This window comes from Typopeltis vanoorti, chromosome 4 (assembly GCF_054136105.1).
Source record: "Typopeltis vanoorti isolate ZY-2024b chromosome 4, IOZ_Tvanoo_1.0, whole genome shotgun sequence".
In the NCBI taxonomy this organism is placed as follows: domain Eukaryota; kingdom Metazoa; phylum Arthropoda; class Arachnida; order Uropygi; family Thelyphonidae; genus Typopeltis; species Typopeltis vanoorti.
The window spans coordinates 28550161-28566308 of NC_143552.1; the positions used below are offsets into that span (position 1 = coordinate 28550161).

Sequence of the window (16148 nt, forward strand, 5' to 3'; positions counted from 1 at the left end):
CAAATTAGAAAGTTAACCTCCTTTGAGAGTAAGAAGAATTGTTTGGAACAGGTCTACTGTAATTTTGTATGTGATAGGATTAATTTAATGCAATAAGAATAGTAGAATTTAGCATCTCAGTGACATTAGAATGTTTGTTAGTTTTCTCTTACGAATAATACTACTGAAAGGAATTTAGCTTAACTTCATATCAATTGCTATCTATATCCCAATGTGCAGTTACTGTGTTTAGCATGCCTTATAAGATTTAATTAGTTTAGAATGTGTTAATCTCTTAGTTCGAGTTTTATTTGGTAGTATTGAGCATAATCGAGTGTATGAATTTTGTATTGTGTTTTAGATATTCCAATAAACATGTCATATTTACCTGAACCTGAGTCTTGCCTGATTACGATTCCAACTTCCACTTATAAAATTAGAACCTATTTTGGCGGGAAGGATTTAGAGAGTGAATATAAATATAGATTTTGGTCACGACTGCAATAATCTGAATCTATACGGCAGTTTAAATAAGATATTGTGTAAGAAAGCTAAGAATCTAGTATTGTCTCCCTGAGTAAGGATCTTTTCTACTATAGGATACTGGCTGGTGCAGCAAAATATAAATTTGCCAGTATCCGAAGAGGAAACAATCCTATATATGATAGATTTAAGTAAACAACTAATTAAGCATAAATTACATTGAAACTTTGACATAACACTGGTCATTTGGCAAATTACCGAAAGCCTTTCCAAAAACCTAAATATGTTACTGTATATGCATCTCCCTTGCGCAACATATTGGTCATCTTATTATAAAAAGTAAGCAGACTGCTTAAAACACAATCTTCCTTTAGCCAACCCATGCTATCCATTAAAGAGAATTTTGCTGCTGTCAACCCTGTTCTGAATTCTTCTCCTCACTAGTTTCTCCAACACCTCGACCAAAATTCCAGCCAAGCAGATTGGCCTATATTTCATAACGTTAGTTTTATCACACCTTTATGAAGCAGAACAAATTTACCCTCTTTCCACTCCTTTGGAACTAAAATGAGTGAATGTTAACTTCCTGGAACATTTCCTCAAGATATGTGGTGATACACCATCAAGTCCAATGGCCTTGTTGACATCAAGTTTACTCAATTCCTGATATACCTCCTGTACACTCACATCACTGGTTCCTCATTCTCATTGCTCTTAAGTTCTGCATTAGGTTATGATCACAAGGATGGAATACTTTCCTGAACTCATTTAACACCTCTACTATATCTACCTCTATATCCACCACTACCTCTCAGTGTTCATCATTCTACCATTATCAATGACAAACATCATCCTCCCATAATCATTCTTCCTTCTACTGGCCATATATACATACATACATCTTCAAGGCCCACTCTTTCTAATTGGGTTGTGGGGGGGGGCAACAGCTGCAAGAGGAACTTCCAATGGTTGCACCTCTTGGATGTCCACAACTGCTGGGCCACCAGGGTTAAGAAGGCTCTCAAAGTATTCCCTCCATCCATGGAGGATATCCTTCTCGGTTGTTAAAAGTGCACCATCAGAGGCCTTAATTGCCCTTGCTATGCACGATTTCCTCCCTCGAAGGCGGCGGATGGTCTGCCAGAATACTTTGTTTGCATTTGCACAGGATGAGTCTAATCTTTCTCCAAAGGATTCCCAAGCCTTCTGCTTTGCTGTCTTAGCAGCAGCTTTTCGTGCCTCAGCATACCGCAAACGCATCTCAGGTGACCTGACTCTAAGTCATGTTAGGTAGGACTCCTTTTTTGCATGGACAATTTTTCGGACTTCTTGGTTCCACCAAGGTGTCCTTTTCTCACTGCCCGTTGTCATGCCAAGCCGCTTTCTGCCACACCACGAGAGTGCAGAGGCAGTGACAGCTGTTCTGAACAGCTTCCATTCCTCCTCAACATCTGCAGTATGCTTGGGAATCTCTTTGAACCTGGAGGAAATGTCATCTGCAAAATTCTTCCTCACAGCCTCATTTTCCAATGTCTCCCATTTCACGCGGTATAGCTGCTTAGGCCTACCAGCGTTGATGGTAGCATCTGGTTTCTGAAGCCATAGAGTGCACACAACAAGGTGGTGGTCAGTTGACAGTTGTGCCCCCTCTTCTCACACGAACGTCCAACACTGAGGAAAATAGGTCTGCTGAGACTATATAGAAGTCAATCAGAGACCTTTGTTCTAGTGTATCCCTGTACCAGGTATACTTATGGACTTCTCGGTGCTGGAAGAAGGCATTCATTATGGACAAGCTGTTAGTACAGCAGAAGTCCAATAATTTCAACCCATTCGCGTTAAGGTCTGGGGCACCGTTCCTCCCAACCACACCCCTCCATGTCTGGTCATCTGTTCCAACATGTGCACATTGAAGTCACCCATTAGTAGGACTGATTCCATTTCTGCCACCCTGTCAAAAGCAGCATCCACTTCCTCTAGGAAGGCAGAGTATTCTGACTCCAGATTAGGTGCATAGGCTTGCACCACAGCCAAATCACGGTTTTTCATCTGAAGCCTTAACACACATACCCGTCCCCCAATGGGATCCACTCAGCAACACAGTCTGACAGCTGGGGGCTTGTGAGTATCCCCACACCCGCCTGAGCAGACATTGTTGGGCTCACACCAGAGTAGTAGAGCTTCCACCCCTTATCCAGGTCGACAGTTCCAGAGCCTCTCCTCTTGGTTGAAGAAAGCCCGACTAAGTCTAGCCGGTAGCGCTTGGCTTCCTCAACCAGTTCCAACTCCTTCCCTGTCAGAGAGAAGATGTTCCAGTTGCCTAAAGCCATAGTCTGGTGCCGTTGTTGTTGCCGTTTCTGTCCTTTTGCAGAACCATTTCTTTGCGCTGCCCCTAAACACCTCCCCAAATGGGTAGCGGGCCCATTGATGAAGTTTCCTCTAGCAGAGTGCTGAGGGGTGGTGTCTAAGGGAGACTGTAACCTATTTTTCAAACGGGTCCCTCTGCCTAAAACCCGAATGCATCCCTTGTTAACCCGTGCGATGGACGATGTGGTATGAACATTTTTTGATGGTCTGATCATGTTACAGTGTTTGATAATGTCCTGTTAGCGCAAGATGAAATGACATAGAAAGGTAGGAAAGATTCCCCTCGAATACTGTAATAGCATTCAGGGGAAGGAGCAAGTGGAGAAGAAAGAAAGAAGCAAGGGAGGAAGAGGAGGGACCAGTCTACAGATAATATAACAGATGTATATTACATGAAGTAAGGCATGGTCCAGCATCAGGTACCTCGGGTTTGCCACACCTGTACTCACTAAAGTGGCCACATATAAAAAAAAAATTTTTTTAAAAAACTGCCTAGGATTTCTTTTGGCATCATTTGCTAATTGCTGCTCATACTCACTTTTGCTACCTTTACTAAGTGAGTCACCTTCCTTGGTTGCTCTTCACTCCTCATGTAACTGATTATCTTGACTCATCTTGTGCCTCCTTTACAATGCCTTTTTCTTCCAGAATGAACACTCCATCTCTTCAGTCATCCATTTTACCTCATTTAATCACATGACCTTTGGAATACACCTTAGTCAATGTCTCTGCCAGATAATTCCTGAGTAGAGACCAAGCAGCACTGATTTCCTTCCCATGCAATTCCTCGTTCCATGATATCACTGCAACCTGCCTCCTGAGTTTGCCACAATCACCCACCATATAGCTCCACTAAATTAGCTGTATACAAGACAGTGTTCAAACCAATTTTAACTTATGGATCTGAGAGCTGGGTTAGAAATAAAACACTTGACCAAAGACTAGAGGCTACAGACATGAGAGTACATAGAAAGATTAGAGAGGTGAACAGATGGCATCAGTGGTAATATCATATTAAAAAGGAGGATATTAGGAAAGAACTTAATATTGTTAGCATCCAGGAATGTGTTAGCAGGGCTAATCTCAGGTGGTATGGTCACTTAAATAGAATGGGAGAGGAAAGATTAGCAAAACGTGTTCTTTGCCAGGTTGGCAGAAAACAGACCCAGAGGAAGACCAAGATATAGGTGGATTGATACAGTAAAAAGTGCCTTAGAAAATAGAAATATAAGATATGGCAATGTTGGATTCTTGACAGGTAACAGATTGATTGGGGGGGGGGACCTCACCTCTACCAAGCGCGTCCCTTGGATGGCGGATGAGGGAAGCCCAAGCGGGCAGCTCCAAATAATGAATAAGGAGCCATGGACCAAAGGCACACTTTAGAACCATGGTCAGGAGAAGTGCTGTAGACCACTGTAAAGATGCCAGCAAGTAGAAGAAAAAAAAAGGCTCCCAGTCCTGTGTGGCTCTTTGCAATCCCACCAAGGTGGTGGTGAGAAATTTGCAAGAGCAGGGAGTGCTAAGAATCTTGCAGAGGAAGGTAGACCACCATCTGGAAATCCAACCCTATTTATGGTTCCTTCAACACTCAAACTCTGTCTTCTGACTACCATATTGATTTCCTGCTTCAAGAACTGCAAAATGTAAACTTTGATGTCCTTGCTATTTGTGAAACCCGAAGAAGCTCTGAATTAATAAATGGCAACCAAATTTTCCTGGGAGCTTCAGATAACGTTACAAGGGCTGGAGGAGTTGGCTTCATCATAAACGAAAAGCTAACTAAAATATTATTTCTTGCCCAATCCATTCTGAACGGCTAGGAACACTAAAATTAAAACTTGGAGAATCCATAACAATAAAAATAATAGTAGCCTACACACCCACCTCAACAGCTGACAAAAAAGAAATAGAAAATTTCTATGAGCACCTACGAGAAACATTACTGGAAAAAACAACATACACAATAGTGTGTGGAGATTTCAATGCAAAGATTGGTACAGGATTTATTGAAGAAACATACATTGGACTGTGAGGGAAAGAGGAAAGAAATGAACGAGGTGAACTCCTGGCAGAATTTGTAGAAGCAGAAAGGCTCTACATTATGAATAGCTTCTTTAAAAAGATGTACTTGGCAGTCTTCAAATGGAGAGACAAGAAATGAAATTGATTTCATCCTAACAGATTGTAAAAGAATAATAAAAAATGTCGAAGTCATTGGGAAAACCTACTGCGACATTCATTCAGACCACCGTTCAATAAGAGCCACACTCAAAATACACAAAAAAAATGAAGAATGCATACGAGCACAGTCCAACCATAAAAATTGCTCAAAACAGATAAACCCAGAAGAATTTAGAAAAAATATGGAAGAAACCGACTGGAAATTAAAAAATGACATCGACGAAGATTTAACAAACTTTAACAATCAATTAATGAATTGCAAAGAAAGAACCTCGTATGAACTTCCTCCTAAGACCAGAGAACGCCTATCAGCAAGAACAATAGAACTATTGAAGAAAAGAAGATTACTCAAAGATACAGGAAAAGACCGTCTAGAATATAAAATTATTTGTCAACAACTGAGGGAAAATATCAAAGATGACTATAACACATATAGAACAACAAAATTGGCAGAAGCCTAAAAAAAAGTAGAAAAAGAAATAAATCTAAAGAACCACTACCGTCAGCCTTCATAGACAATCAAGGAAACAGACAGACAAATATAGGTGAAATGGAAAAAATAGTAAAAACGTTTTATGAGAACCTTTACTCGTCTAAACAAGTAATCACAGCTCCAGTACCAGACGAAAATTTGGAAATATCATCTGTCCTACCTGAAGAAGTAAAAATGGCTATCCATCATATGAGAAATGATCAATCACCAGGAATTGACGGTATAAAATCTGATGAATTAAAAATGGGTAGACAAATACTCTTTAAAGCTTTAGCAGAAAGGTTTACCCAATATATACATTAAGGAAAGTACCTACTGTTACACCCTGATACCTTAAGAATGTAGAATTCCAAGCTATCATGGTGTAACATGAGGAGCAAATAAATTAAGAACCCTGCATAAAAGCTAATAGATGAATTATTTAAAAGAAAAGGAAATATTCTTGCATCCAATAAAATATATAAAATATAAAGGTGTTTGTTGAACTAACTAACAAAAAGAAAGAATATATTAATGTTGTAATATGATATAAAAGAGAAAATTTAACTAAATAAGACAGAAAAGGATTAGTCATAAGAGATGGTATGAGAGAGGCTAGAGATTAAAATATTAAGTGAATTCACAGAGAAATTTTGGAAAGGGGATTAAGTTAGAGGCTAGCGAAAGAAAAACAACAGACAATCGCTTAGGGTCAATTCCCGGAAAGAGACATCGTTATGGGCTCGCCGATCAAAGGACGTTTGGCAGAAAAACGCCACCCTAATTGGTCGGTAAAGTCAAGTCAAGGAGCCGGGGCAGAGAAAAGAAGTTAGAGAAGGTGCCGTTAGGAGAGAGGGTATAAAAATGTTAGGAACCCCCCCCCCCACACGAGGCTTTTTTTGAGGACTCTTTTTGGCTTTTGGTTTTGGTTCTGTTCCAGGAGAGTTCTTCGCAAGCTCTTTCGTATGGATTTCACGGTGTTTTCCTGAGTGGCGAGATAGGGGTTATATCTCCGTCGTCACAACACAGAAACGAAAGTGAGCGGGATTTCGATTCCGTACTTCCTATATAAGAAGTGAGGAATGCCATATAGTCAAAGAAAAGAAAGCATATTCTTTGTGTTTCAACTCCAGTATCAACTACGAGAAAGGGAAAGAAGTAAAAGAAATCTATGTCCACGTCGCGAGTTGTACAGCCGTTATATAGATGATTCAAAGTGTGTGTCCTAAGTTACGAGAGGTTAAGACTGCGTAAGCATAGTTCAATTCCAAAAGGGACGTAGGAGAAACAGATTACCGGAGAGGTTATACCAAGATAGTTCGATCAGAAAAAGGTAGAGGCCCATATGGAAAATTCAAGAAAGAAAGGTACTGTAAAATATATCTCGTGTTAACTAAGATTCGTCTGTATTAGTTATCATTATTCTAATACTGAACTGTTGAAGTGACCAAGAAAACAATACTAGGACTTTAGTATATGACCGAATATATTGAAAGTAAGCTGGCTAGTGTTAATGTTATGAGTAATTAAGTGTCCTGAGAATTTTGCATGTCTAATATATTGTATAAGAAAGTTTAAATGTCATAATCATGTGTCAGTGCAGTAAATGGTTTAGTTAATCCACTTAAGTTTGGATAGTTAAATAGTGTGAATTTATGTGTTGAATGTGTATGGCGGCATGATCGTAATACCCATTATAGGATCATAGCTTAATTATTTACGATAAGCTAATGTCAGTTTGTAAATATTTAGTATAGCATTGAATTGAGTAATAACTAAAATTTGAATTGTACCATGTTAAGGAATTTAATAAACCTTTTGTCCAATGATAAAACAGTTGTCTGAAATTGCTGTCCAATGCACCACTTGAAAAATTACGAACCTAATCATGCGAGAAATTAATGTGTTAAGAAACGAGATAAAGTGTCACGACTGCAACATAGTTACACTTTCTGACATATTTTAGTTCTTTCTACTTGTTTTTGCATATAATATCTTAAACTAAATATCCCAAAAGGTGCAGTATAAATACAAATATTAGGGATACTAAGGGGAGAAATAACTTAGATATTAATAAAAATTTTGGTGATATCTTGAGCATAGATAATAGTAGAACATAGATAACCGGAAATTATTAGATAGAATAAAAATCATAAAATGGGATGCAACACTACTGAATGAAAAACATCAAAGACCATAATTCTGCATAAAAAAAGGTAATAAAGAAGACATCAGTAACTACAGACCCATCTGTCTATTAGCACACATATAAAATATTCGCCAGAGTCATCCTAAACCGAATACAAACCTCCATCAACGAAAATAGCTGCAAAGAACAGGCTGGTTTCAAAAAAGGCTTTTCAACAATAAATCACATTCAAACTATTACTCAGCTAACGGAAAGATGCAGAGAATACCAGATCCCACTTTGTCTTCTTTTTATAGATTTTAAAAAGCCATTTGACACTGTTGAGCATAACGCAGTATTCCAAGCTTTAATAGAACAAGGCGTAGAAAAAGCATACATCCAACTCATAAAAGATATCTACAAAGAAGGCACAACAAACATCACCCTTTTCAATCACCCGATTAAAATTAACTTAAGTAGAGGAGTATGTCAGGGTGATGTCTTATCACCTAATCTCTTCACATCTACTCTGGACAGCATCATTCGAAAAATTGACATAAAAGATGGAATAAACATTGATGGTGAAATGTTAAATATCCTATTATTCACCAATGATGTGATATTAATATCTCACTCACCTAAACTCTCAGAATCAATGCTGAATAACATAAGCCAAAACTGCCAAAAAATTGGATTGGAAATACACCCCGACAAAACAAGATGGATGAAAAACAAATACTGTAAAGATCATACAATCACTCTAGAATCTCACACCATTGAAAAAGTTGAAGAATACATCTACCTAGGCCAGTCCATAAAAATGAATAATGATATATCAAATGAAATAGCAAGGAGAAAAAGAGCTGCTTGGATAGCCTTCAACAAAATAAAATCAACAATTATCACCCAAAACATAGACATAGAAATAAGAGCCCATCTTTTCAATAGTCACATCTGGCCAGCATTAACTTATGGCAGTGAAACATGGAACACAACTTTAAAAGAAGAATAAAGCTTAATAACAACAACGTGCAATAGAAAGAAGAATGTGCAATATAAACAAAATAGACCACGTACGACACACAATCAGGAAGAAGTCTGGACTCACGGACATAATAAAAGCAATCTACAACAGCAAAAGAAGATGGGCAGGACTCGCCAGAATGAGAGACAACAGATGGACAGTCAGAGTTATAAACTGGTATCCGAGAGATACCAAAAAAAAACCTGGAAGACCAGCCTTAAGTTGGGAAGACCCAGTGATTAAGAAAGTCGGAAGAAAATGGAGAAAAAAGGTCCAAGACAGGAATAGCAGGACTCTTTACGACCTGCAGTCATGGAGAAATCCTGACTGAAATCACGGGTCCATCAAGGTAAAAACAGATTGATTTGGAGGAAAATTGTAGATAGGAAGTTAGTGATGGTGTAAGTTATTCATGGAGTACTATCATATCCTGTACATCCCTTGAGGGTACATATCAGGAATTTGCCCCCCCCCCCCACCCCCCCCCCCCCCCACCCCCCCCCCCCCCCACCCCCCCCCCCCCCCACCCCCCCCCCCCCCCACCCCCCCCCCCCCCCACCCCCCCCCCCCCCCACCCCCCCCCCCCCCCACCCCCCCCCCCCCCCACCCCCCCCCCCCCCCACCCCCCCCCCCCCCCACCCCCCCCCCCCCCCACCCCCCCCCCCCCCCACCCCCCCCCCCCCCCACCCCCCCCCCCCCCCACCCCCCCCCCCCCCCACCCCCCCCCCCCCCCACCCCCCCCCCCCCCCACCCCCCCCCCCCCCCACCCCCCCCCCCCCCCACCCCCCCCCCCCCCCACCCCCCCCCCCCCCCACCCCCCCCCCCCCCCACCCCCCCCCCCCCCCACCCCCCCCCCCCCCCACCCCCCCCCCCCCCCACCCCCCCCCCCCCCCACCCCCCCCCCCCCCCACCCCCCCCCCCCCCCACCCCCCCCCCCCCCCACCCCCCCCCCCCCCCACCCCCCCATATCACCAGATGTCTTAAAGGAATGTTGCAGGGAACTGGCATGTCTGTATAATACGTGTCTTACAACACAACAGATTCCAAGGGAGTGGAAAGAAGGTAAAATTGTTTCACTTCATAAAGGTGGTGATAAGGCTGTGGCTACAAATTATAGGCCAGTCTATATATCTGGAACTGTGGGGTGAAGGTACTAGAGGGAGATTGGTGAGAAGTAGGTTACAAAAATCAGCTGATAACAGCAGTATTCGCTGTAGTTATCGGTATGGATTTGTTCAAAGAGGTCATGTTTCACTAACTTATGTATTATAACAAGGTGACAAATACCTTGGATTCTGCAAAAGCTTTTGAGAGACTGCCATATGACAAGCTAGTAAATAAACTGAAACAGATGGAACTGGATTAACACATCACTTGTGTAGTATGGAATGCATACTTTATTTTGTAAAGTAGGAGTAGGGAGCAAAATAAATGTGGGCTTCTGGTAATTACTTGCAAGTCTTGTCAAGTTAATTTGATCATATGAATTCAAAGAAAAGAGTCAATAGCATTTGGGATAGCAATGATATATTTTTCCATGATTTTTTTTATGGATTTAAAATACGCCATAGCTTAAAACCTCATCACGTCTAAATATAATTCTAAATATAAACTGAGAGCATCACAGATGATGCTCTTAGTTAAAAAATAATAATAATCGTATACACAGTGCCCACACATGGCCCTGTCATGTCATTAGTTTTGGAACTTCACATTTGGAGATGATATTAAAAAATAAAAAAAATCAAGAAATTAAGCAACACTGACAACAACAAGTCTTTTACAAATAAAACATTATTTGGGATTCGAATCTACAACTCACAGGCCTGCATTCGATAGCTTTTTTTTTTTAACGATAATGAGTTTAAACATCATTTACAAATATTTAATGCGGCACAATCACATTGTACGAAAAAGCGATATAATAAAACTAAAATTATACCTGAATTGATGTCTGCGATTATTAATTTCTGATCTTCAATACACTAGTTACATGCGAAAGTTATCCTAATTAGTTTTCAAGAATGCCAATATAATCAATTCGGATGAATCATAATGAAACTGAGAAGATTAATATCCTAATATATAAAACATATTTATAAAATTTCGCTAGTATAAGATAAACCACGTTTAATTCTCCCGCTGTTAGATTTTGAAAACACAATTTGAAACACATATTCAAACCATCCAATCACAATTCAGATTCGATATTTAAACAACTGTTAAAAAGAGAAACCTCAACAGAGAATTAAAATATCGCAACACTCCAATCTTTTTCAAAATGTATTTTATTAATATCCGAAAACCACATAAATTAATATGAATAAATTCTGATTAAATTTCTATATGTTCCTTCTTGTTATTTTTGACGGCCATTCGACTATCTACATCATGCTCTCCCTCATTCTCTTTTTTTTTTTTCATTTCGTGCTGACTTTTTTTAATGGTGCATTCTTGGTTGGGTTTTACATTTTTGTTCCTAATTTGTGAAAACGTGTTTTATATTTTTTCAATCGTACATCTTGGCTTTGTTTTACATTTTTTCTCTGATTTGTAAAAGTGTGATTAACATTTTTCACTAATTTTGTTTAATTACGTTGTAAATTTTTCACAGCGTTTTTATTTCTAATTTTCTTTATTAATCCAATTTTCTGCACATATTTTTATACTCTCCAAGAAATTGTATTATTGTATAATCCTTTCCATACCCAAGTGCAAGCAGACAAAGTTACTCTTAGTATCTTTACGACTAGGCTACTCTTGTATAAGCTTCTTCCAGAATGCAAAACACACTTCCTTTCGGACTTATACGTGCATGTTATGAACGTTACTGTCCAAATTGGTTTCCACATTTATTGGAATCTCCTCAATGAAATGATCGATAAAGAAATGATCTTCGATCGATTTCGTTATCGATTTCTGAAAGAAAAAAATATGCAAATTACTTTGCATAAAGGCAGCTCTAAACCAACAGGAGAAATTACAGGTCAATCACCATCTCGAGAGTAGTGGAGAAAGTTTTGAGTAAAGAGAGAATTCAGGAATGAACGATGAGAATATGTTAAACGAGGGGCGACATGGTTTTGATAAAAGTCGTTCTTCCTTTAATAATTTATGAACTTTTTCTAACAGAATTACAGCTGAGTTGGACAACGGGAATGACAATATACTGATATCGCTAGATTTTGTTAAGACGTTCAACAGGATATCCCATAGATTACTTAAATTGGAACTAACATAAATTGATGTTAAACTGGTGATGTGGATACGAAAGTAGCTGATGGAAAGATGCCAAAAAGTAGTGTATGGAGGAGCAGGGTCCAGGAGGAAGCAGGACATCAGTGGTGTTCCACGTCTGCATGGTTAGCGTACTGGCTATGTGCTTCGCAACCATATAACTGGGGAAGGAGAGTCTCAGGTTCGATTCACGTAGAAGACGTGAGGAATTTGAGGAGCTTCCTCAGCCATAGCCAAGTTATCCGGTCTTGGGCGCGGGCAGTAGGGTTTCCCTCAAGTTTATCTGACGTTTTTCATCCAGCAAGCAGGCAAACCGGCCCAGTGAACACACACGGATCAACAGCCATAAATACCTAACCCACATGAGGGGGATCAACTCGCCCCAATAGGGACGGGGGAGTAAACTCCATACGAATAAATAAATAAGTGGTGTTCCACAAAGTTCTAAGCTAGAACCATTATCCTTCAGTTTGTAGATAACGATATAGGATTGGTTTCTGCAGGGAGATATTCAGTGCTTTCTGATGATGCAAACTCGGGTAGGGTAATAATTAAACAAGCTGATATAGAGAGCGCGCGGGATGATTTCAATAAGCTGGCTGTATGAACAAAAGATAATGGATATCATTTTAATGTGAAAAAGTGTAAAGTTATATATTTTGAGAGTAAAAGATTATGATGGTGGTCTGAAAAGTTATCTGCCTAACAATGACAAAACGAATTTGTAATTTCACATTTTTTTTAAACATAATCTTCCTTAAGAAAGAGCCTGTGTAGCTAAGTAGATGTGGCGTGAACTCTGACCAGAGCAGACGTGTTTTTGTGTGCTCCTTAGTGTTCGAGCGTATGAGGATTAGTGCTGCTAAGCCTTACCAGTGCGGGCACGTTGCCCTTAACGTACCGTCTGTTTTCATACAGCATGTCGTCGATCGCGGGAAAATCATCATTTGATATTACAAGCTCACATATTAAGGCTACTAGCTTTCAACAACTACCGGAAGGAAATGTTTCACCTGGCAATTCCTCTTCACGTATCAAGGCTACTGGATCTCTGAAGGATACATCCCCAGTCTCTACAGTAACAAGTCTACATAACACAATGGAACAGGCATCAGCGATCGTCTCTCAGTCACCTGCTGCCAGTACAACGAAGGTTTTCAATTCAGATGTTCTCTCATCGTTGAATCTCCCAGATGAACTAGATTGGAGCAAGACCTGCATCCTAAAGTGTGATCCTTCTGGCACCCCATATACAGAACTGGATATCATCGAAAGTTTGAAAGGCAAAATAAGCGGTTCCGATGTATGGCACCTTGGCTCCATAAAGTTCAGTTATATTTTCATAATTTCATTTAAACATGTTTCCTTGAAATAAAATTTTGCTAAATTAAAATCACTTAATGTTAATAACCATATATGTGAAATTATCCCCATTGTGAGATCTAGAAAATTAGATATTTTAATTCATTGATTGTCCCCCCAAATATCTAATAGATTAGTTGGCATGCACTTTGAATCATTTGGTAAAATAGAATGTATTTAAAATGTATCCAATAAAAAAGATAAAGAATGGGCGCATGTATTATCTAACAAAAAAGATTGACTATTACATTGAATGACGATGCCAGACTAGAAAATATCCCGTACATTATAAAAGTTTCTAAAATGCCAGGCTTAGTGATCATTCCACGAAGACCTCCTGTGTGCTTCAGATGCAGGCAAGTAGGTCATCTAAGAAGAGAATGCACAGCATCGAAATTTGAGCGATGCAAGAGAATCGGACACGATATTAAACAATGTCCAGGGCAGACATATGCCTCCATGTTGGCCGGGCGCTCTTCGGGTAGTCAACCGAACACATGCGATGAGCTTGAAAAAGCAGAAGACTTCCAGGAAATAATTTCAACTATTGAATATGAGGCAGAGAATCTGGTCAATGAGAGCAGCACCCAGGGCTTAACACCTACGGGCACGAGGAATGTAATGAAAATAACTCTCCGCTAAAGGCAAAGGAAGGGATTATCCGGGCGGGCGAGGAGACTAACAGCCAAAGGTCAGTTTCAGATTCAGAAAAAGTAACAAAACCTGAAACTACAGAGAAAAAAAATCTCCGAATAACACAAATGAAGAATTAAATAATAATTGCCTGGTTGAAGATGAAGAATTTCCAAACATTGAAATAATTCAAACCACCTCGGTAACACAAATTACAGAAAAAAATAAAACGGATTTAGAAAACGAAGTAGAGAAATCAGAATGGAATACTAAACAGACCCCAGTAAAGAGAGCAAAAATGAAGTTTACTCCTAACATCACCAAAAACAAGAAGTCAAAACCAAAAGAAAAAAATTAACTAAGAGTCCGGAAAGAAAATGATCTAGAAAACTTTCACCTTTCTAACTATGACTTACAATCTAAAAATCATTACACTAAATGTAAACGGGCTAAATAATAAAACATCGATTCAACTAACAGTTAATTTAATATTTCAACACAGACCCGATATACTTATGATACAAGACACTAGACTAGACAACAACACTGACCCATCAAACAGCTTCAAATACAAGTTACAAACAATGTACCATATCGTTGCCAAAGAGGCGCAGACCAATGGAATAGGTAGTTACTACACTAATAAAAAAATCGGGTAACCTCCAAATATTATCCCATAATGTCGTAATCTGGCATAGAGTTCTGGAGGTCGAGCTCCTTTGCAGAAAAAAATACACAACATAGTTAACATATATGGACCAGCCACACATAATCATAAGACCACCTTCTGGGAGGAAGTGCGAGACTATATTCAACAAAAAATAACCCAATAATAGCAGGAGATATGAACTTTACAGAACAACCACAAAAGGATCAAGAACACCCAAACTTAATTCCGCAGAAAAATTTCGCAAGAGTTTTCACCCACTGTGGCCTATCAATTGCCTTCAAAATCGTGCATCCCAAAAGAAGGAATTCACATGTTTTGCACCCGAAACGCCTCTAGAATAGACCGTATATACATCCAAACATTCAGAAATATAAAGGTTAAAACTGTACAACACACACCTGTCATGTTCAGTGATCACCATATGGTGATGGCTGAACTACAATATCAACAAACAGAAACAGCTGATAAGTTTACAAACAGAAATTTCCTCCTATGGAAATTTAATAAACACCTTAAAGATGATGATGAATTCAACAATAACATAGAGAAAATAGTTGAAGAAACAGAATCCATAGAAAATGCTATAACAGCCTGGGAGAAATTTAAACACATGACAAAAAAAAACAGCAATCAAAATTAGTAGAATAAAAAAGCAGCAACAAAGGAACAAACAGAACGCGGACATGAAGAAATTCTCAAAATTGTATCACCACCATGATAGAAATAATGAAAACATTAGAAGAGAAATAGAAGAAATTAAAAACCGCATCACAGCGAAACAGTTTCAGGAAATAGAAGGGGAGTGGCTAGGTGCTGGTCTAAAAATAATTGAAAATGATGACGGGAAGACCTCGACAGCATGGCTGTTTGAGAAATAACGGAACGCAAAACGGAGAATAAAAACCATAACATACGAAGGCCAAACTCTAAACAAAGACTCCGTGGTGTTCAAAAATGCTTTTCTACACTATTTCAAGAAAAACCCAGCAGTCAGGAAGAAAGAGAAAGATTCCGTTCACTCCTCCCCAAAATCACCCAGCAGGAGGCCGAGGAGATCGACGCACCAATCACCTTAGCAGAATGCCGTCTTATAGTGAAACAGCTCCCGGATAACAAATCACCAGGTGGGTGAAGACGGACTAACAGGCGAATTCTATAAAGAATACTTCCCAAACTTTGAACATATTTTTATCAAAATGATCAATACGATGATTACAACACAGACAACGCCAGCAAAATTCAACACAGTACACATTGTACTACTACCAAAGGTTGGGGATCAACAGAAGTTACAAGATATAAAAAACTGGTGAGGCATGACCCTATTGAATACCGATTACAAAATAATATCTAAAATACTTACAAACAGAATACAAAAGCACTTCCATAAACTTATCTCACAAGCCCAATCATGTGCAGTGAAAGTAAGAAATATTCTTGACACAATAATGCACCTCCAATGCATTTGCGATTACTACAGCCTCACAGAAAATCCATGTATTGTAATGGGGCTAGATATTCAAAAGGCATTTGACACAGTTAGCCATCAATACCTGTTTTAAACATTAGACTGAATAGGAGTTGGAGTAAACTGGAAAGAAACGATTAA

General features: G+C 39.3%; 1 protein-coding gene across 1 annotated transcript in view; it reads right to left on the minus strand.

The window, feature by feature from the left end:
* LOC150107184 (uncharacterized) overlaps window positions 1-10773 on the minus strand; it is a 646985-nt gene extending 636212 nt beyond the window's left edge. Inside the window, exon 1 of the mRNA XM_090391664.1 lies at window positions 10580-10773. The gene's annotated coding sequence lies outside the window, so the exon portion shown is untranslated. The remainder of the gene's footprint in view (window positions 1-10579) is intronic.
* Between the last annotated feature and the right edge of the window lie 5375 nt (window positions 10774-16148).